This window comes from Gallus gallus, chromosome 1, assembly GCF_016699485.2.
Source record: "Gallus gallus isolate bGalGal1 chromosome 1, bGalGal1.mat.broiler.GRCg7b, whole genome shotgun sequence".
Lineage (NCBI taxonomy): Eukaryota > Metazoa > Chordata > Aves > Galliformes > Phasianidae > Gallus > Gallus gallus.
The window spans coordinates 7,690,056-7,713,795 of NC_052532.1; the positions used below are offsets into that span (position 1 = coordinate 7,690,056).

The window sequence follows — 23,740 nt, forward strand, 5'->3', positions numbered from 1 at the left end:
GCAAAAATTCTCTCCTGACAGAGTCTATGGGAGGTGAAGGGAGAAGAGATCCCAAGAGAAAGATCCCAAGACTTGAGTGCTGGAAGTACCCTCTCTTGATGATACTGGAATACGAAATATCACCAGCCCATCTATTTCACCTTGTTGGGTGGAATTCTCCTCATGCTTGCAGTGGATCCAATAGATCAGGACAGTGATAAAGATATTTAGTAACAGTAATACAGTCATTCCCCCTTGGAGGAGCAGGATGGTTTCCCCATTTTATAGTCGTGTAACTGGGACTGAGGGATGAGGAGAGCTCTTCCTGGGAAAACGAGGTCAGAGAGGAACCATGCCTGTCAAACTCCAACACTTCTTTTTCCATGGGACAGCCACGTGCTTCTCCATGTTCAGCCAGTGATGAATTTAGGCTGGTGTACCCACTATGGATACAAAGGGCCTGTCTGATTTCTCTTTTACTGCAGTAAAATTAGGACTAACTTAACAATAGCAAGAACAACAAAATCTGATTTATACTGTACTAGGTCCAATCCAAGTAGAGATTCAGCTTCATATTTGCAGTTTCCCCTCCCTTAGCACTGGAAGGACTGAATTTCCAGGTCTCATCCCAAGAAGTCTGTCATGAGTAATGAAACCTCTCTTTCAAATTTCTATCACTGCTGGTGCTACAACATATAGGCAATTCTCTTAATTACACTGTTGTCTTTCTTCTATCTTATGCAATCAGAGATTCGTAATATAAAAGATATGAACAGTAACTTCATCCCCCATACATATCCATTTGTAGAGTCAGATACACAGAAACATAGAATATCCAAAGTTGGAAGGGACCCATGAGGATCACAAAGTCCAACTCGGGGCTCCACACAGGACAACCCAAAATTCAAATGTATGCCTGAGGGCAGTGTACAAATGCTGTTCTCTCAGGTCCTGTCACTGACAACAGGGAGAAGCGATCAGAGCTTGCCCCTCTATTCCCCTCATGTGGAAGCTGTAGGCTGCCATGTCTGAATGGTATCCAAAATACCAAATCAGGGAACAGCTGTGGCCAGGTTGGCAAAAAATGTAAATAAAAACGAGTTGTTCATTTTGGTAGAAAGCTGAACAGGAAAAAGGGAGGCATAAGGGAACCTGGCAGGCTTTGGGAAGACTAGTTTCAGATAAGGTTGACTGCTGGGTAGCCCTGGTGGGCATGCAGAGCATAATGCAAGTTCTGGGTGGAGTGCTGTGGGGCTGGACAGGCTTCCCCATGGTGACAGCGCTGAGCAACGGGTTTTGATGTCACAAAGTCATGGTGTGTGAGACCACCTCATGATCCTCCACTGCAGTGCCCACAGCAGCAGCACCAGAGAGGGGATCAGCTCTTCATCAGGTACCCCCCAGCTCACTGTAGTGTGAAGAACACGGCCATGGAGGAAGAATGGTAAAGTTCCAACCGACACAACATGAGATCTGTTGTGGTCTATGTGATTCCCTGTAATCACATATTCTGACTCAGCTGCATCCTCCAGTGGACCAGGAGGAAACTCAGCTGCTTGCTCTGTCAGAGGTTTATGAGATCCATCAACTCTTCAGTGCAGGTAGATGACTCCCAGCATTTTGAGAATACTGCTAAAACAGCTTGAGTTGAGAGTACAGTAGGAAGTATGATCTTACACTTGACCACATCTAGCTTGACCACATGTATGTGAGTAGTAAATACAAGTAAACCAACACGGACTGGGAAAATGACCCCTTTGCAAACACTGTGAACTCTAGCTCTTCTAGTGAAGAGACAACAGACTTGTCTCTTCAGTAATGCTCAGGGGAGGTATATGATAAGATAGACTGAACTGATATGAAGATCAGGTACAAACTCAGGTTGCTTTGTGTTGCTCCCACACATTCCTGTAGTGTCACAGCTGGGATAAATCAGAACCTGAGCAATCATGTGGCAGTGAATTCCACTACCAAATCAAGGTGAAAAGGTTTCTTCCACTAAGAAATGCCTTTATCAGCATTAATCAGGTGAGAAGTCTGTCTTTATTTGTTTTGTGCCATCCAGAGGCTTGGATCTGGGCTACCAAACATGTATGAACATACTGCCCTAAAGACACTATTACCTAAAGCACAAGTGGCACATGGGATGCACAAGGGATCCAGAGGCTGGGAGAGCCTTTTCATAAACTTGCTTCTTTGAGGACTCCATCATTTCTTTATCGATTTATTTATTTATTTTTAGGAATTGGAAAGCAGGGACTCCTGGTTTTGATTTATCCCAAATATAGACACGTTCTACATGAAATCCAACTTAATGCCATGGGCTACATGTTCCCATCCTCTGATTGATGACCTCATCCCAAGAACCAGCAGTAACAAATGTACTCTCAAGAGTTAGAGTATGAGTAACTCAGAGGCTGACCATGTTGGGATGAAGGAGTTTGTAGGTATTCCTTTGGTGTGTGCTGGGGCAATTGGCATCATGATGATATTCTTGTGTAAGAATTCACCTCTAATAACCCGTGCTCTATTGTATAAATCCTCTACCAAATGGTGATTTTTGGTCTCTCTGGAAGGCACTGGATTCTATAATCTCAGTTTTTGTCTTCCTACATAGCAACCTGAAAGCATTTGGAAAACTGCTGTTTGTAAAGAGGAAAATGAATAGAAGGAAAAGGCTGATATTATCCATTTCTGGATGGTATTCTCAGTTCTCTGCTAGTTTTCCACAGATTCCTTTTTAATTGGGATATTAAAATGCACCACACGTCTCTTTGCTTCTTAAACCAGTGCAATCAACAGCTGAAACAATCCTCGCAGCAAAGACCAGTGGCTTTGCAATAATTAGCAGCAGAGTCTTGCAGAAGATGCAACAGTCCACTGCTTGCAGTAACCTTATTTTAACTTACTTAATCTTCTTAGTGAGGTGTAGATTACATTACCTCAAACCAACCTTGAAAGCTCCTAATCAGCCACATCAATAACACGAACGTTGCAGGCAATTCACTGCTCTGGTTTTAGTAAGCTCTGTAGTAGCAAATTAACGTGGCACAGCTGGTGCTTTCAAAAGCCTTACATTTGAAGTAACTGATACAGATTTGGAGTCCCTGCTGGGTTGAGCAGAAGATGTCTGTTCATGCCCAGGACTAGAGAGTCTGATATTATCAACATTGATGTCATTGCTGGAAGTTCATTTTTAGCTCTTTAAACAAATCCAAGCACTGGCGTTACTTGTTTGTAGTAATTTTAAGAGGCTTAATAGCAATGAGATCAAAAGACTGCTGTGGCCTTCTGGGAATACACCTCATGGTTTCACAACGAGTATATGTAAGGAATTGCTAGGATTAAAACATTTATTTCGTTATCGCAACTTCATTTTAAGTGGGCATATGGAGAAAAAGGGAAAAAATTCTCATTCTCTGTTCTTGCCCTGGAAAATCATGGGAGCATCTTCCTTAACGCTAATGAGGCTCTCTGGACCTTGCACAGCCAACCTCTAAAAAGAGCCAAAATACATTTGGAGGCTGTTACCTCCATTAAACTGAGGTTGATTTTCTGTAACTGAAAATGACATTGTGCTGTTCATCTGGATGACACTTCAATGTCCCACAGAAAGGGAAGGGTAATGAAAGGTGATAAAATCTGTGCTCAGATGCTACCTAACTTGTAAATCTATTCAAGCAGCAAATATTTCATTTGAAACCACACTTTAGAAGGGACTTTCCATTCTAAATAACTTCAAAGGGCTATAATGAAACCAGAGATAATTGGACCTTGCCAGGCTATTTCTGTTGGTAAGAGAAATTGATATGAGACACACAGCCTTGGATCTTGGATCCATTCTCCCTCGGTCAGGCATTCTATCCCCCAAATGTGAAATGATTAGTCCTGGGCAGATAACCCAGTCCTCATCAAATAAACGTTCAAATTTCCCTCAAGAGGCAGTGGAGCAGGGCCTCTTCTGAGACCTCTGTAGGTAGCACCCTCCAAGTAAATGAATTCCTCTTCCAGTTTTAACCCCTTGCCATCTGTTATGGACACCGGTTGTGATATGAGAGATCCCTCTCTACTCCTTTGACCATGAAGAAAGAACTGTGAATAGAGCAAGATGTTAAGAAGGAGTTTTGCCTTTAATTTGGAAACACAGGAGACAGATCCGTGTTGTATTCCAGACTTTGGTCCTTTGAATACATATTAGATCATCACTAAATTGGATTTTAATGACAGCAGGTGGTTATCTGCAGCTCAGCAGACCTCCTTTTCTGCTGCTCCAGTGAGTTCTGTGTTGACACAGCCTTATCTCATTGCAAGCTTTTCTCTGGCTTTTTCTTCTCAACACTGAAATGTGAAATGGCTTTCAAGTCTCATGTTTGCATCTGGGAGACCCCGTTGTGTTCTGTGGGTACCTCTGGTGTTTATGGCATAGAGAGGTTGGATTGCTCCTTTGTGGGACTTGACGTGAGAGCTGGGTAGAAAAAAAATCCCTTTCAGAGAGAATGTTGAGGTTTTAACTTTAGATTCTGTTGTATTTCTGCGGGAAATGAAACTTACGCAACCTCTGGCCCTTTCTACAGGAGCCTAGAGAGGAGGAGGCCCCAGGTCAGCACTGCGAGGCCTGTCTGTGCCTTCAGCTAATCCTCAGGCCCTAATCCCCCTGTCACTCTCCTTCCCACTGCCTGGCCTGGGAAACCTCCTGTGGAGATTTTTGTTAAAACAAGCGTACACTGACAAATTCTGGCCTTGACAACCTGCCATTTCTGACAGCACATCCCACGGTGACTCCTGCTTAGCTCTACTCAGCCTGCCTTGACAGTGTCTATGGGGAATGGGCAGGGAAACGTCTCCTTGCAGTTATTAGCAACTTCTAATCCAACACAGAGAACAGCCCGTCTTTGTCCCAGACGTCACTGCATGCTGTCTGACAGGGCACCGCATTCCCCAGGCACACTGCCTTGGCTCACAGGCACTGCCACCAGCCGGTGTGCCACCAGGGAAGGGAAGGACAGGAGTAGCCAAGTTCCCATCTTCAAATGTCTCCTGTCCCTGGAGACACTGATGGTCAGGCTAGACGGGGTTCTGAGCACCCTGGTCGAGCTGTAGGTGTCCCTGTTCATTGCAGGGGAGTTGAACTAGATGGCCTTTAAGGGTCCCTTTCAACTCAAATGATCCTATGATTCTATGAAATCAAGGGACTACAGACACTGAGCTGAAGACCTCCCACCCTATCCAAGCAGCAGACGCTGAATGTCTGGCTTGCAGCAGTAAAGCCAAACTACTTCTCCTCTTGTGCTCTGGGCAAAGCTGGACCTCCAAATAAATTAAAAAGTAGAGCAATGACCCTGCAAACTGACCAAGTAGAGGCAGAAACAAGCTTTTGTATCCCTGTAGAACGGCTGGTAAAGGCAGGGGTGGTCCAACTGAGCTTTAGCCTTCACAGATGCTGAAGAGGCACTAACTGTAAACAAACTCCGGTCTCTTTTAGATAGACGTTCCTTTACTGGAATTGCCTTTTATTTTAGGGCATAATTCTGGCGTAAGCAGCTTGATCACTGATTTTTCACTGAGTCCTCCCAAAATTTGGTTTCTAACTCATTTCCCTTTACTTACTGCCATCTAGTGAAGCTTGCTGGAAAAACAATTAAGACTTCACTCAAAAATAAAATAAAATAAAATAAAATCAACCAAAGAAATTAAACCACACCCAGCCCAACCAACCAACCAACCAACCAAATAATAATAATTCAGATTAAAATGAGGAGCATTTCTTTTTAGGCAACAGTTGTTCCAGACAGCTCCTGGGTGTAAAGCAGCAAGAAAGAAAGAGAGATGGGAAGATGCTTTGTAGTTCACAACTGAAACTTTAAAGTTTCTGAAAATTTTAGCAATTCTGCAGAGAAGATTTTAGATCAAAGAGTGGTTTAAACAGCTGCCCTGCATGACTTTAGCTTGTGTGATCATCTGCGGGCATCCCACCAGTGTAGGGAACGTCAGGTTGGATGTTAGGAAGTACTTCTCTTAGAGAGTGGTCAGGCACTGGAAGGGGCTGCCCAGGGAGGTGATGGAGTCACCGACCCTGGAGGTGTTCAAGAAATGTTTAGATGTTGTACAGAGGGACATGGTTTAGTGGGAACTATTGGTGAGAGGTGAACAGTTGCACTGGATGATCTTGGCGGTCTTTTCCAACCTTGGTGACTCTATGATTCTAAGAAGGTCCTGGGCAGCTGAAAGCACATGCAATTGCATGCTGAAGTAAAGGGTTGCCCAAGCCAGGCCCACAGCAGTGAATGGCAGGCTGAAAATAAGAGTCCTGTCTGAAGAAAGTAGTGATGGCAGCCTGCTAAGGGCTAGAACACACCCAAAATCTAAGTGCCTCAGACACATAAAAGATGTGTGTTATGCAGAGCTCTTAATCAGAAAGCTTTTATTATTAATGAAGAGCTTAGCAAGCTGCATTAAATCATTCAGAGTGTTTTGCTTCTGATATATAAAAAGATATATTTTTTACCACACTTCAATAAGAAATAGCTAATTGTTAAGGAAACATGACATTTCTAACCAGCACTTGCACTGAATTCAGTCTATCTTGAGATTCAAGCTGCAAGTGTACCAACAGTCCTCTCCTTGCGTGCTGACTGAGGAGTACTGTAGCACCCAAGCAATGAAACTTGTAGGAGTTCATTTGCTTGAAAAATATACAACCAGTAATGTTGTTTCACAAATATTGGTCAGGCTCTTGTTTGGCATATTATGCAACTGTCCAGACTGCAACAGAGTTATCACAGAATCATAACATCATAGAATTGCTTGAGGTGGAAAGGACCTAAAAGATCATTCGAGTTCAAAGCCCCCTGTCCTGGGCAGCCAACCACTAAATCAGGCACTGGATCAAGTTGCCCAGCCTGCCATATTATATGACATATTATTCCAAAGCAATGGGACAAATGAACTTCAACCATAGATGAAAAAGCCAACCAGGAGGAACCTTGTCCCCAAAAAGTCGAGAGTTAAAGGTACTGAGGATCTTCCAGGAGATGTCTGTATGTCCAAATCATGACAGAACTGTTTGGGAGGCTGGTAGGAGCTCCATGAGAGGGGCCAGGGAGGTGATGTGTTCCCCTTTTAGCTCTTAGCTTTGAAGACAGGCCCAAGTCTTGAGGTCTTGATATTGAATGCTCTGGAGCCAAGCTTTATCTTTTCTCATGATCAAGTCAAAAGAAGGGGTGACCGTTTAGGTGGAAGGGTGGACCTGCTTTGGTTGTTTTGCCAATTGGACTGAAGCATCCCGGCATTTTTGTTGCTGATTTTGCTTTGTACTGTTATTTTAATATTTCTCTAAACCTAGCAGCTATCAGAAATATCATCAGATGGTGAATGGGTTTTTAAGCTCACTCTATATTAGCACATACACAGAGTCCAGCCATAGCCAATGCTGTAAACACAGGCTGAGCCCCATAACTCCATCCCATTATTATCACTTCTCACTGTGGTGTGGTTTTCACATTACAGAACCACTCAGGACTGAGTCCTTACAGCAGTGCTAACACCACCAGACAGCCTGGGGAGAAGCAAACTACTTCACATGCAGAGCTTTTGTTTAGAAACAGCCTCAACACCTGAAGTCCCATTCTTTGTGAAGAGTAACCATTTGGTTACCGTGTGTGTGTTTACTGAGAATGATACCCCATTAAGTAGATATGATGCAGTCTCCAGCTTACTGACTTGTGCTTCAGGTCCTTAATTACACCAGACTTGATTCCAGTGGTTGAAAATATTGCCCTTTGGTGGGGCCTAAAAGCACCAAAGGGAGCTGCTGCAGCCTGTGCTTCATCCAGATCAATACGGAGGGAAGGGATAATACAATTACTGGTGGATTAAATTGGAGACAATAGCAATATCATGATGTATTGGGAATTTGGGGCATTTCATCATGAGAAAGAGAGGAAAAAACAACATGATAAAATTGCTTTTGAGAGATAGAGGAATGCCTGCATTCCTGAGATACCTTACAGATACTTTCTTATAGGTTATTAAGGGCACAGTTCAACAACTTTCATTTCTCAGTCTGACCTATCCGCAACAGTCCGTAGGATTTCGCCTCATCATTTTTTGCCTTGAGAGAGTATTTCCATTCTTAAATTAACTTAGAGGTAGGGCTTCCGTTAATTAGAATATTTTCCTATTCCCACTGAAACACTTTGAACTGTTCTCTAGGAAATATGTTATAGAAGCTTTCCAAGAGGTTTTCTGTTCCAGAAGCACTTAAATTATGACCTTTCTGTAAAGCCCTGTCCTGGAAGTAAAATAACAACACATACTGATCTCCAAAAAGTAGCTAGATCTATTTGCAATTTTGGATAGATTTGAACGAACAGTGTTATCTCCAGAAAGGTAGAAAAAATAGTAAATATGCTAAAAGGTTTTGCCAGTATAAACAATATGTATTTTTAAGGCTCACTGCTGCCTCAGCACCAGTGCTATTTTAATAGCTTCTCAGCGTTCCTTTACATGGAAGCTGTTACAACGTTTGGAATAACCATCTTTAGCTAAATGGAAGGTCACTGTATTTTCTGATGGGCCAAAAGTTTTCCAAAACGTTCCCTTCTAAGGTCAGTCCAGTCTGTTTCCTTTGACCTGACCAGACCCATACGTGTATGCTTTAAGGGGTAATTCATCAGTGGATGATGGTACTTAGGTGCTTAACAGTACCTAAGAGCCAAAAAACATGTCATAAATAGATTTATTCAGGAATAGTGGCTGTGTTCACATCTTTGTCCCTTTCACTTTCACCCCTGAATTTCTTGACAGATTATATGTATACTTTTGCTGCTGCTACAGCTCTAGAAGCAACATCCTTAATGAATTAACAATACTTTTATTATTTGGAGCTATTCTGGGAGCGTGTTCTTTAGAAAATAGCCTGAAGAAATGTCATCTCTCTCCTCTGCATCACTTCAACCTCTTTTTGGCAAGCCACAGCATTTTCAAGGGAAGGAACTGACCCCAGTAACCCCTGCGGATCTGCTGGGGAGTTGGTGTAGAGGAGAAAGATGTTATTTCATAGACCACGATGAGGCAAACAGCTTCATCAGTGCTGCAGTCATCTTCCATCATTTGCTTTTGGAAGCACTGTTGCGGGGTGCAGAGTCTGACATCTCATCCTGCGGCTCATCTCCATCCCCGCTGCTCTTTGCCCTCCATGGGGAACAGCCCTCCGTCTCCGCTAACCTTCAGAAAGCCGACTCAGCACAAATTCCTCACGTCCATTTCACTGAGAAAAGGCAATGCCAAATACAGATAATAGCGCATTTATGTTGACTCTTGTTTTCCCATCTTGTAAACACCCTCTGAATTTATATTCCTGTCATTTTCACTATAATACTGTTCCCTAAGCCATAAAAAGAACAATTCTGAGCTTCTTGACAGCTAATATTTCTGCTGAGCAATATTAATGCATTGTGAGTCTGACCTTAATACTGATGCACTGCAGTCTGATCCTACTCGGTACTAAGTTCCCACTGTGCATCTCAACATATTCTGAGGTGCGTGGAAGGGAAGATGCTCAGCAACCAGCAGGATCAGACCCCAGAGAAGAGGTAATGGCACAAAACAGACCTGAGATGCTCACTGTCACTCTAATGCAAAGGTGAGACATGCACTTGCAGGAGCCGAACTTGGCAATGCATCCTCTTGGGATAGATCTCAGCAAGGAAATAAAAAGCTTTACGCCTTCATGCTGCTTTGGGGGCAAGCAGGGGTCAGAAGAGAGATCTATGCAAGGCGTAATTCCAAGTGATCACCCACGGGTTGCACACACAGCGTCTGTGAGCTGTGAGCTCCTTTGGCTATATGATTCATTTTCATGTTAATCATTGCATCTGCAGGAACAGTGTTCTTAATAACTTCGCAGTGTTCACGCTACGGGAAAGCCATGATGATATTTGGTATCACTGTCTTAAAGAGCAACAGGCATCTGTTGAACAAAAGCAGAAATTAGGAGCCATAAGCACACACGCCCCTCCACGTCTGCTGTATTACATTTGTTTCTCCAGTTATACAGGAGACATCTCAAACCCCAAACTGTAATTTGCACAGACACATCCCAGCCTGGTTTCATTTCAGTGCCTCTTGGGCTAGCAGGGGAAAAAAACATCAGAAAGAAAACCAGAAAGCTCCACTGGCTGACAATACGTAACACTCATCTCTGATTATTCTTGCTTTGTTCAGCTTTGTGCCAAGATGCTTTGAAGTACTTGAGGGGAATGGCTTTAAACTAAAAGAGGGGATATTTAGGTTAAATGTTAGGATGCAATTCTTTACTCAGAGGGTGGTGAGGCACTGGCACAGCTGCCCAGAGAAGCTGTGGATGCCCATCCCTAGAGGTACTCAAGGCCAGGTTGGATGGGACCCTGGGCAGCCTGAGCTGGTGGGGGGCAGCCAGCCCATGGCAGGGGCTGGAATTTGATCTTTAAGATCCCTTCCAACCCAAGCCATTCTATAATTCTATGATACTTCTAGTGCTGTGTACTGGCTACAAGTAATGATCCTGGAGGGGTTCAGATGCTGTGCTTCGCCCCTGCCCTATCCTTTTCTCACCTTTTTTTTTTTTTTTTTGCTAAAGTTTAGCATACTTCAAGCCCTGAAGACCGAAGCTAGAAAGGCAGAGCCAATCAGGACTTTCCTGGAGGATTTCTCCTTCCTTCTAAAGGATCTTAATGGAATCAAAGCCATTTAAAGTAGCTTTGCTTCCTGGCTACTCAGCACTGACTGATGAAAGTCAGTGAGGTAACGAGAAGTTCAGCCAAATGAGAATTAAGATTTCCAGAGTTGCTTTGTGTCAATAAGGTTGGCTCTGCTCTGTCTGCTGTAAAGCTTGTCCACAGCGGTCACCAGGACTTGGAGAGCAGAGGTCAGCCTCCCCAGAGTAGCTTCTTCCCCAACCAGCTTCTGGCTGCCCCCAAATTCTGCAAAAGATTAATATGAAAACCTGTGTTTCCTGCAATAAGCTGCTTGGTTGTTTAGTCCATCTTACCGTCTCCTATTTAAGGCAATACCCAAACTGTCTGCCTGAACAATCCATTAGGAAGTGCCAGCTACAGGCAGAGTTGAACACATTCGGCTACTTCAGAATCATAAAATCATTTGAGTTGAGAAGGATATTTAAAGGCCATGTGGTCCAGCTCCTCTGCAGTGAACAGGGACACCTACAGCTCCATCAGGTGCTCAGAGCCCCATCCAGCCTGACCTTGAGTGTCTCCAGGAATGGGGCATCCACCGCCTCTCTGGGCAATCTGTGCCAGTGCCTCACCACCCTTATAGTAAAAAACTTTTTCCTTACATGCAGCTTAAATCTCTCCTCTTTTAGTATGAAACCATTTCCTCTTTTTCTAGAGAAAAGAGCAGAATCTCAGGATGGATATGCTTATAACTTGAGCAACGCAGAAACTCAGACAAAAGTCTTCACTGCCCCATATCTGACCTCACTGAGCAAGTGACACACTGGGGAAGTATTTTCTTCTTCCCCATTAACTTCAGCCACAGCATTGCCCACTGGTTGCTGATGGCAAACCCCGGGGCTGCTCACCTTGCTTTTCATAACAGAGCTTTCAGTGTTAAAAATCTGTGCCTCCATAGTGAGCAAGGCAGCAAAGGGAAGGGCTGGATGCAAACAAATTGGTTCACGCCATCATACCTGAGCTTTGGGCACATGGCAGCAGTGCTGACGTGAGGTGTCCTGGGTGTTATCACATGTGGGCTACCCAAAAGGTGCCAAGGCAAGAAGGGAGTATGCGTAGCCCTTTTCATTTGGATGCAGAAATTCATTTGGGTGCTTAGGCTAGAAATTTGAATATATCAACAGCCATCTGCCTGGCAAATGTTTGCACATGTGATTCAGGTGGAAAAAGGTGACACCCTGCTTTGGGAGTCACCTTTCTGAGCTTCAGACTTATGCAAAAGACCTTCTTTAACATCTCTCAAGCACTTTGGAAAACCTTTGTGCCAATGGCTGTCATTTTTCTGGTGAGTTTGGAGACTTCATCTTGGTCTTCATTTCTTATTTTGTACCCTTACTATTTCAGTGAATGCTCTGGATGAGGTTACCTGCAACTTTCCCTGTTTTCACTGCTTACTCACTAGGATCTTCAACTGGGAAGTACAATTCACATCAGAATAGTAGCGGGTAAAACTGTGAATGCTGAAACGTCAACTGTCATCATAAAGTCAGAGTCATCCAGGTTGCTAGAGACCACTGTAAATCAATTGTAAATTAAAGGTTTGGTTAAATGTATTCAGATCTCTGCACTAAGGAACTGTGCAGCACTCTGCTGTCCTGAAATGGCATAGGATTGTTGTCTTTCTGCCTTGCAGCTGAAGGCACATGAGCCTTATACTCAGCTTGGGTGATCCCATTTATCCTTCACCTTATAAGAAGAGAATGTCAATGCTGCTAGCCTGGTGCAAACTGGATATGAAAATTAGTTGGCTGTATTTTTTAATGCTGAGGTGGCTCCATTATGGCATCTGATTTGCATGCATGCTGAAGCCTTTTTGCATCATTTCTCTAAGCTAGAAACACTCGTAACTACAGTGCTGAAGGCTGGGATACAGGGCCTGAAGACTGTTGTAAAAGAAATATCTAAGGGTGCCAACATCCACATCACACCATTACCAGCCTGATAGATAGAGGCAGTAACACTCTCTGTGGTAGTTATTTCTGAAATGCATCTTGTGGAAGGAAAGAGAGACAATGAGGAAACTGAAGAGCAATGGAAGAGATACGGATGAAAGCCTCCATTAAACCCACTGTGGAGACACAGTGTGTCCTGAATTTAACTGAAAAGCTCTCTTCAACTTTCCTCTGTACCATGTTAGAAAATAAAGCTGTCAGATCTGCTTATGAACTACATGCTGTCCTATGAAACACATTTTCTTTGTTCACCAGGATGCTGCAATTTAGCAAGTCCTTGTTCTATTATCCTCTCAATTTTATTGACATTTCTAGAGTAAAACCCACCCTCATTGGGTGGGGTTTTGAGGTCTTACAGCTGACAGGTAGGGAGAGTGCTGAAGGTTTGAAGAATGCCATAGGCCTCGGGTTAAGCAGATGTATACTGGAAATAGAAGCACTTGTGACATTTAGTCTAACTTCTGTTCCCCTTCCTGCTGTGCCCGTCTCTCTCCATGAAGTATACAAAGAACCCACACTTCTGAGTTAAGTAGTTCACATACTCCTAACTGTATTCAGTCCAGAGTAAAGCTGTCTCATGCTCTTTGTTTGCTGAGGTCAAAACTTTATCCCCTCTTTGGAAGTGCTGTGGTCTTAGGACATTAAAATTTCATAACTAACAACCTGCTGCCGCCAAAAAGGTATCCCCTTCTTTGATTTTATTTTGCTCGTGTTCTGTCTTATGTTCATGCCACTTCCTCTGCACAACTGTGGCATTCCCCAGGTTCTCACTGAGCCTGTTTAGACATTCAAGCCAGCAAGAAACCAGGATGATTTTTCTACTTTTCTACTGTTTAACAGTGTTGTGCTGTTTCAGTGGCCTGATGAGTACCTGAGCATCAAGAAGAAGGACTGCAGAGACAGCACAGGAGTAGAGGGGAGGTCCTTTGTGATAGCAGCAAGACAACAAAGCCAAAACCTCCTTGTGAAGCCTCATCATATCATAGCTCAGCTGAGAGCACAGAGGTGGGATGAATCTGGGCTGAAATCTAGTGAAGGCACAACCTACTAGAAACTGATCTAGATCTCTATTTGTCATTCCAAAGAAATGAAAATTACTGTGCAAAACAACCTTCTAACCAGCAGGTTAAAGAAACTAGTCAGGGATAAAGGGCCGTCGATGAATAACTTCAAAGACATTTTTGCTGGGAGAAATTTGATATCAGAGGAAGTCATTTTTGGAGCAGAATGGATTGCAGCAGGGTACGCTGAAGGACTCAGCATCAGACTATGAGATGCATTTCAGGAGCTACCAAGTGTTTGTGAATATGCTGAATATCTAAAAGCTTTAAAGTTTAGCGTGACTAATTCTGAATCACATGTTACTTGCTCTTTGCTGAATTTCCTTTTTAGAAGGAGAAGATTAGAAGATCGTTGCAACTAATCAGAGATGTCAGCATTTTTAAGGTAGGTCCTCCACTGCTCAAAAATATCTATGTGTCCTGCGGATACAGTGGGATCTGTGATGAAAGCGAGGTCCCTTACAAACTGACCCACTGAAGTTTGTTAGCATAAAGTGTCTGTTGAATAATTGGGCATCAGTAATGCATTCCTGCAGGGAAGAGCAGATGATAATGCCCTGACCATGGCCAGCATCCACCTGGCACGGTGCTGAGTAAGATCTCTGCAAGATTTGGCACCATAAACAACATAAGAGGTGATGGGTGGCGCTTTGACTCAGTCAGTAGCCTCTGCCATAGCCCTGTACAGTAATTGAGTGGAGTACCTCAGTGACAGAATCATAGAATCATAGAATATCCTGAGTTGGAATGGACCTACAAGGATCACTGAGTCCAACTCCTATATAAGATGATGCTGACTTTGATCACAGGCAAAGCTATGGAGGATACATCCATTGGTGTTTTTCAGTCCAGACGCCTATCCTTACTGATGACTTCAAAGATGGCAATGATGGCTGTCCTTCCTAAACACCCTGCTGCAACTTTTCACCTACCCAAGTACTGTTTTCTTCAAGGAAAACATTACAGGACTTTGAGACAGGAATATGCATATCAGGTTATGAACAAGCTGAGGGCTTGGAAGAAGTGTAATTTTCACATAGACTTACAGAGCTTTGGAGGCTTTGATCTTGATTTCTTGGATTTTCCTAACTTGAAAATAATCTTGATGAGAAATAATATTTTTATTAAGTACATTCCTGTCTTGTCCTTCTTTGGCTCAAATGTCACTGAACCATCTGGTGAAATGTAGTTTGCAGAGAAGTCCATAATGAATTGGAGGAATTTCAAGCTAATTTTAATGCCTGCAGGCACATGAAGATCTATGCACTCAGAGATCTTACTCTTATCTGCAATCCTTTGCAGAACTCGCTGTGCCAGGAACTATTTACAGTTTGTTGGCAGTATGTGAGAAGTTAATAAGAAGGGAAACATTCAAACCAAACTTTCTTTCTGGAGAGCAAGTGTTAGATTTTATCCACAGCTGACTCAGCTAGAAGATAATATCATGCACAGTTCCTTTTGTTGGCTTGGTCCAAGACTTCCTGAAATGAGCGTAAATATTCCCATTACTTCAGTGGCTTTGGATCAAATCTGTAATAATTTATAGACCTGAAATATAAAATGAAGACACACATTTCATCTTGTGTCCCTTTTATGGATTTTGGAGATGCTGTTACCATGCACCTCCAATCACTACTTACGAGTGCTAACTCAGAGAAGGAGAAGACTGAGATTTTGGCCAGGTCTTACAAAAACCTGTATTTCCAGGTGTGGTTGAGCACTGTGTGGCTCACGTAGGCAGCTTGATAGCCAATATGTGGAATTTCCAGCCCAAACCTAGGTGAGAAATTGATTAAAGTTCATGACATTCTATGTCAGAAGGGCATCCTATTGGGTGCTCTGTTTCTGCGCTGTCACTGGCTTGATTACAATCATTACGTAGAACACACAGAGGGGTTATTAAATAGCCATACTATTTAAGTATGCACTAATTATATGAAGCACCGTACAAGGGCAGCATGGAATGTCTCCAGTAAGAGTAGCCTGCATCTCTGGCATCCGTCTAAATTAAAAACCTTCTCCAAATAATAACCTTCAGTAACTGGGCACTTCAGAGGCAGCTGTGAAAGAGTTGGAACTAACTCAATCAACTAAATTATGTGTAAATGGCTCAATTTTTATTAGCAGTCTCCAATGTATACAAATTCCAGTGGTAAAGAAACCACAGCAAATGGATCAGTGCATTATCTATTATCATCCCTTCCCTCTGTCAAAACATTTCTCCAACCCTAAAGACTAGCTTATGAATTAAAAAACAACCAAACAACAACAGCAACAGCAAACAAAACAGAAAAAAACAAACAAACAAAAAAAAAACAACTTAAAATTCCATCCCTTAGTTGGCTTTCAGGAAGATAAAAGATGCACTCTGCATTAAGATATTTGCAGATGCTGTGTAGGGGAAAGCAGAAGGTCATTTTTGCTAGGCACACTGTGGTAAAAGCACTCCAGACAATTATGATACTTGTAAATATAATCTACTCTAACCACTGTTTGCATAAAAAATACATGGGAAATAGAAATCCCTCATCAGCTTCTTTTCCCTCTCTAAATGCAGGCCTCAGTGCCTCAGCACGAAAAGAAAATCAATATAAAAGAAATTGTCTTTGATTTGGTGGTGAGTATGGAGCTTCATCTTCTTGGACAAATTGCTGTATGACACATAGCCAAGGATGGAGAATGGTAAGTCACTCTGTGGTTACTGTATGCTCTGATGGAGTGATCTGGATGTAGCCTAAATATGCACATGTTACTAGGAGAGGAAGATTATCGTAGAAGAGAACAAATGTATGATGGGTCCAAAGCGTTTATGAATGAGGCGAGAGAAGAAGAAAGATGTCTGACAAACTCAGTAACAAAGCCAGAATGGGATCAACAGCTTCCTGAGACTGGTCCCATAGCATAGCACTGCAGTAGAGCTTGCCTTCAGTCAGTAAAGGTTTTTAAGACGAGCCAAACCTATGACTCCTCTGAAGCACTGGGAAGGGTCTGTTCTTACCCACAGTAAATGCACGGTGTTTCTTCTCATATCTTAGGCCTTTGAAGCCAAATTTAGCTCCAGAATATCTACATGTGTCTCCCAGTGTGTAGGGGATGTCCTAACACAGCCATGGTTCTTATCCTGCAGTTATTTTATGGTTCTGGGGGAAGCACATTTGGGATGTCCCAGAGATGGACCTGTAATGTGAAAAAGCAGAGTTCAGTTCTCTTGGCATTCATGTACTTGCAGTGGAAGATGCCATAAACATCCTTGAATAAATAAAGGTTTTACGGCTCACAATATACCTGATGAATGGGTTCCAGGCTTTGTGCCTGGAAGAACGTATTTGCATACACAAAAGTGCATTCAAAACTATTTCCTCCACAGCTTCCACTGCCAGCGAAGGTCAAGGGCCTGAAGCTGTAAATGAAGGCAGCCTGGGAAAAACCAGCACAGGAAGTAGGCTCCAGTCCTTGGTAGACCTTGTAGGCTGCATTCGTAAGTGCTTCCTTCTTACTTACTTTTCTTAGCATGCCAACCCCTCTGAATTGCCCATTACCTAACTCAAAAGACCAAACAAAGTGCAAAGAGTAAAGCAAGGAAGTTACTGCTTAGTTCAGTAAGACCAAGGGAATGAAAAAAAAGGAAAGCAGTGGTCATGATTTGCAGGATGAGGGATAGAGAAAATCTCCCAGTGGGGACTAAACACACTTTTGCTGCATGCCACTGTAACATCTGGGATTATACATCTCAACAGTTGTACGTCAAAACACCCAGATTAGCTGCACTGTATGCTGAACAACACTGGATAAAATAATGGTGCATGCCACTATTGGCTTTGCCAGAGATTCACTCGGTAGCCTTGGATGGTATCTTTCTGTGCTGATCTCCACCTGTAAAACACAGATAATAATTCTTCCTGTGTATCATATGGTTGTTGTGATGCTTAATTAAAGCGTTTAGAAAGTCTTTCAGGAGCAGCACTCTATAAATACTAAACGAGGCTGTTACTCCTCTTCTCCCTTGGTTGCCATCAATTGTTTTATTGATCTAGCCCATTATAGACTCGGAAAAGAGTTGTTTACAACAGTGAGAACTTAGAGCTGGAATATTTATCTCTTCCTCACTAGACTCAAAACTTGCTCCAATGTATATTTTTAATCATTAAACAAGTTAAGTCTACAAAAAAAAAAAAAAGAAGAAAGAAAAAAAAAGGGAAAAAAGGGGGTGGGGGGAGGAAAATACTGGATATCATCCCCCGCTAATCAAAAGACTTTTTCCACAACTATTATACTCAATTGGTTGGCATTTATTGGCACTTTCATATCAAAGAACTTAGAACTTCAACAGAAAAAATACGTTTGCTTTTCAGTGGCAGCTGGATGAAAAACTAGTTGATATCAGTAGGAGATTTCCCACTATTACACAAAGCTTTGAATCAGATTATTGATGTCCTGCAAACCAATGGTACATAAAATCTGAAATGATTCACTGAGAGTTTTCTATGCAAAGAAATTGCAAATTTAGTCATGAGTACTAAAACACTTTCAGAAAAAAAGTGAATTGATGCAAGTGTAAGGGAATGATTAATAGTAGCAGATAATTTAGCTACATGCATTGGAAAATTTTCTTCCTCATTACTCTGAATGTATTCATGTTAAAAATCTTAACCATACTGTACTATCTCCATGCAAAAGCAGCATTTCCAAGACGTCAAAGTATCTTGGCAGTCCAGTTATTATCTAAAGAAACCCCAAGAATATTACATACTCATGCCACTCAAGGAACTATTTTTAATTAATTCACAAGTTAGGCAGCAGTTGATAACACAGCATTTAACATTTCAGAGAAAACTGAGCAATAAACAGATGCTTGTTACTGTGCTCCTTTCTTTTTCATCTACCAAGAGAATCATGTTTTTACAATGAATCCAACAAAGGTTTACTTGCAATTAGAGTTTTATTATGGGAAGAGGCTCTCTTGGTGAATCCTATGACTCACGAATCCATCACTGACACACAGAAGGTAAACAGAGGTCAAAAAATGCTCCACAGATATGTTCTGATGCTTGTCCATTGGTTGACTGTTCCCAGCTCAGATTAGGTTCTGTTGGTGAGGCACAAAGCATGTACAACAGAGGTGAACTCTGCAGTAAAGATGAAAATGTACCCAGATAAAATAGGAGAATCATAGAATCATTAAGGCTGGAAAGACCACTAGAATCATCTAGTCCAACTACCACCTTATGCCTGTGACCACAGTAGACCACGTCCCTCAGTGTCACATCTACACGTTTCTTGAAAACCTTACGGGATGGCGACTCTACCACCTCCCTGGGCAGCCTCTGCCAATGCATCTCCACTCCTTCTGAGAAGTTTTTCCTCATATCCAACCTGAACCTCCCTCGCATTACCTTAGGACCGTTACCTCTCATCCGATCACTGTAACTCAGGAAAAGAGGCTGAGAAATGGTATTATAACTTCTTGATAGAGATGGGGGGTAAGGTAGTTGCCCAAAAGTTGCAGCAGAAATAGGAACAGAACTCCCATCACTCGATTCCTAGCTTCGTGTCTCTTATAAGTCTTCAATTGGTGTTCTTTCTCCCGTGGCCCTACATAAATGACTGTGGTGTAGGTGAGGGTTTGAATTCACAGGATGAGTAGCTGTTTGGTGTGCTGCACTGCAGAGAACAAGGAGGGGGTGTGTGCCTATGCTCAAGTATCTGCTGGAGGCCACCTCGTGTCTGTCCACACACCTTACCCAAAGTAGCTGTCTCATTGCTTGCATGGCATCTGAAGTGCCCTGTACCTACTTTGTGCTGAAATAATGTTTGGTAACTTCAGTTAGGTAATGCAATAATAACTAATGCTCAGTCAATCAGCTGTTTGCAGGGGAAAGGGGAGAGTCATAATGGGAAGTTAAGGTGTAGGATACTGCTATGGATAATTGCTATGGCATTCCTGTCTTTTCTCTAATAACAGCAGTCTGTGTGTGAGAAAGCAGAGCCAGTGAATTTCAGATGATGGATAAGTCTGTATTTTTCCACCCAGGGTTGGAACAAGGATTAGGAGATTAAATAGCCACCAATTTCCTGTTTTACACTAAAAACTGAATAGACCTGTAAGACTTTCATGTTATTCAAGTATATTTTTTGGACGTTAATTTCAATATAAGCCAACGCATACGTTTTAGTGAAACGGGCAAATTTGGATACTGATTCTTTTCTTCTAACCAGTTACTGAACTGCACAAACAAAAATAATTAGCAAAGTTTGGCACAGCCAGTGCCAGGCGTGGCCATGCAGTGGTAAGCAATCCAAAAACATAGCACATATGGGGATATGTAGCCTTGGAGATGGGAAGCTTTTGCCATGAAAAAGGAGTGCGGAAATGCTCCCAGTACCTTGATTCAATTGCTCACGACTATTTCTGTATACTCTAAGCCATTAAGATTTATTGTTAATGGGAAAAAATAGTACACGAAACATAAAAATTAAAGTTTGATATGCCATCTGACTTTCAAGCCTGTAATAATCCTTTGGATTTTACTGTTAAGCTTCTCTTAGGAATCACGAAGCCTAAAGTGTGCTTTAAAAAGAAATCTGAAAGTGACATCCATTCTAACCTGACTCCAGGAACTAAGGATCTAAAAACATCTCTAACAGCATAAGGTTCACTCTAAATTTATTCTAAAATTCTGGGAGCTGGCAACTATAATTCTGATAAACCAGCATTTTCCAAGTTATAAGCAGAAGGTGGGGAAAAAGGAAGGAAAAAACCCATCTGCACCCAGGTTGAAGCTAGCATCCGCCTCCCCCTCCCTCCCCCCTCACACCACCTTGCACCCCAGAAAAGAAGGATGTCTTACGGCCCATGCATGCTTATGTCTTGCCTTTAGAGCCCCAAGGCTGTGCCTATTGCTAGGAGTTTAAAGAAGGCAGTGAAACAACTTTTGTTTGGCTGTGTAATCCAGGAGCTGAGTAGATACAATCAGCCTTGTGGCAGCATGACAAATCACCGAGCTTCTCCTGTGAGTGCAGCTGACTGTGTGTCTGCAAGCTTGCCCTGCTCCAGAGGTAATGAACCATGGTAGAGGAGATTTAAGTGTAGTCACTTGTCCTGGGCTCCCAGAGTGTGCAGTGGGATGGGGGTCAGTCTCTTTTCTGGAGCAGCAGCAAGAGGATGAGAGGTATTGGCCTTAATTGTGCTAGGGGAAGCTCAGATTGGATATTAGGAAAAATTTCTGCTCAGAAAGAGTGGCAAGGCATTGGCACAGGCTGCCCAGGGTGGTGGTGGAGTCATCATCCCTGGAGGTGTTCATGAAAAGGGGCAGATGCAGCACTGAGGGACGTGGTTAAGAGCACTCACAGGTATAGGCTGATGGTTGGGCTAGATGTTGCTAGTGGTCTTTCCAACCTTAATGATTCTATGATTCCATTCTATGAGGGATGATTAGGGCTGAAGTCGATCAACATACATTTCACTTCCCTGAAGTCAACACCATTTCCAGACCCTCACTTGCTGTCCAGCTGGTGCAAAAACTATGGTGGGTTTCAAACTCAAAGCAAAGCACAGTGCGTCCCAAGCACAGTGCGGTATGGATGCACTACCAGTGCTCATGGTGATTGATGGCCCTGGCGTGGGGAGGGGTCAGTGTTGAGCAGCACCTTAAATCAACCTGTCTTCCTTCCCGTTTAAAACTTCCCCTGATTAATGGTGCTGAAAGCCTGATAAATGAGAGCGAGCCAAGTTGTGCATACAGATATCTGGGCAGATTAAATAATTAATCATCCTGTAATTAATAAAGACAGATCCTGGCTTTTTTAAACTTTCCCTCCTCTCCTCGCAAAGGCTTTCAAAAGATTTTTGACAAAAATAACTACAGACACCAGCAGCTAATCCTGCTTTGTGGGGAAGGGGAGGGGTACTGCTTCGTTAATGTGGCAAAATCAGTGCATACATTTGAGCAGTAATGAGATCTCCAGGGCAAAGTATGACATCTGCTCAGAAACTTCTACAATACAGGTTAATTTACACCATCCAAACCTCTTTGAAGCCAGGCAGTTTGATTTTCGCTTGTAAACTTAATGTAGTAGCAACTGACAAGCATCCAGGCCTCAAAGGCCTTGCCATTACTTAGCTCCTGGTAAACGAGCCTATCAAAGCACTTTATAAATAATACAGCCAAAGAGTGCTTTGGTGGAGGAGCAGCAGAGTCCTTGGGCATCAACACGAGTGGTCACTTGATCCAAAAGTGGCTGTTGTGACCGGGAAGGCCTGAATGTTCCAACACTGACAGTTTTTCCATTACAGTAATCAAGAAACTTCAGCACATGAGGAGTGTAATTAATGAAAGACATAATGAGGTAATGATAGAGATAGGAATTAAAACAAAAGGTAAAACTGGATGTTGGTATTTTTACTTCTTCCACAGTAAACCAGCCTAGTTTCTTTCTTTGCTTTCCTAAACAAATAGTGCCTTTTTTTTTTTTTTTCCTAAAGAAAAACAGCAAGGATACAACAAGAGGATACAACAAAAAGGATACAACAAGGATTACAACAAAATTATCAAGCTATTTAAAGTAATTTTAATACATTTATTAGGTAGATTGAGCTAAAACATTCTCATCAAGAAGGATTGTTTTTGATGGGAGGTGGATGAACTGGCATGTTGGTTCAAGGGCAATAAAGGAACACTTGCAAGTCCACTTACACAGTGATGCCTTTGCCTCTTTGCACCTTTTTGTCAGAGTATTCTCATTGAGGACCTTGCAGTCCTGGTCCTGGAGGGATTAGAAATGGTCCTTAGGTGAAACAGAGAAGAACCTATGCTGGAGGGAGAAGGAGTTCAAATCCCATCAGAACTGCTCATTTTTGTTAAGCCAGTTTATGTGAAGCAGACTGTCCGTGGGAAGGTTAAGAGATAACTTGATTACAACCTATTAGCACTTGCATTAGAAGACTTCACAGAGAATTCAGCTCTTCAAGATAAACTAGAAGTCATAATGAGATCTAAGGGGTGACAGTTGAATAATTTCAGACTGCAAATAAGGATCTCAGGCATCTCCTCATTTCTTTTTTGTTTAGTTGGTTGTTGCTTCTTCTTTTTTACCTTTTACATGTGGGGATTTTTTGTTTGTTTGGGAAGAATGGTGACTAACATCTAGAACAACTTAGTAGAGGATACCATAGCTTACTGACCAGCTCAAGCCCTGCAAGCAGCTCTTTCTAAATATACACAGCACAGCCCATTGAAGACATGATGCAGAAATTAATGGGGGGGTTTCTGATGCAGAAGACTAGATGCCTATCATGTTCTGGCCTTCAGGAGCCATAAACTCCCAGTATGAATGAGAAAAAGAAATTGAAAGACGCAGACCACTAAGACTAAGAGAGAATGAGGCAGGACCAGATGTGTCTTAGACAAATCAATTTATTTCCCCCTTGCCTGAAAAGCCTTTCCAACAAATTATTTAATGAGATTATTCTAAGTCTTTTTCACAAAAGTCACCCTCAAATCTGATTTCAGAGATTACCTGCTGCCCTAATCCAGACGTAATTCCTGAAATACACTCAGGAATGCTGTGGGCTTATATAGGATATATCTAGAAGAGCAGCCCAAGAGGTTCTGCTCACTGGGAGTCTCTGAGGAAAGGTGCTGGATTATTTTGTGTACTCGCCAAACACAAATGAGATTTAGAGTAGATAAAGAGCAAAATTAATGGAGCAATATGGACACTATCAGGAATGCAGGAGGAAGTAATCAAGTACAAGATCACGTTGCTTGTGTGACTGTTGCCATGACATTCAAAAAGCACTTGCTTTTATCACAGACTATGAATATTCTGTCAGCTGATTGATTGTCTGTGCCTTCTTTTCCTTGTAAGCAAATGCAACGACAATATTAAGCAATTACTGATAATGTCACCCAGCTGCTTTCCTACTGCCTGGGTGATGGGATTTCTGAGCTGCAGAAATAACAACAAATTTATTAAAGCAAGGTATGCTTGCTCTCCCCCTCAGCTCAGTGGCGTT

General features: G+C 42.4%; 1 protein-coding gene and 1 long non-coding RNA gene across 4 annotated transcripts in view; one reads left to right on the plus strand and one right to left on the minus strand.

Annotated features, from left to right (window-relative positions):
- Positions 1–23,740, minus strand: part of FRMD4A (FERM domain containing 4A) — a 358,105-nt gene that overhangs the window by 231,498 nt on the left and 102,867 nt on the right. The gene's annotated exons all lie outside the window — the stretch shown is intronic.
- Positions 1,276–17,888, plus strand: LOC121108054. Of its 2 annotated transcripts, none has more exons than XR_005842349.1 (5): positions 1,276–1,580; positions 13,521–13,669; positions 14,057–14,110; positions 16,283–16,407; positions 17,093–17,888. It is a non-coding gene; the product is annotated as an uncharacterized LOC121108054 (long non-coding RNA). The 2 variants fall into 2 exon arrangements; XR_005842348.1 differs by lacking the exon at positions 17,093–17,888 and adding an exon at positions 16,482–16,676.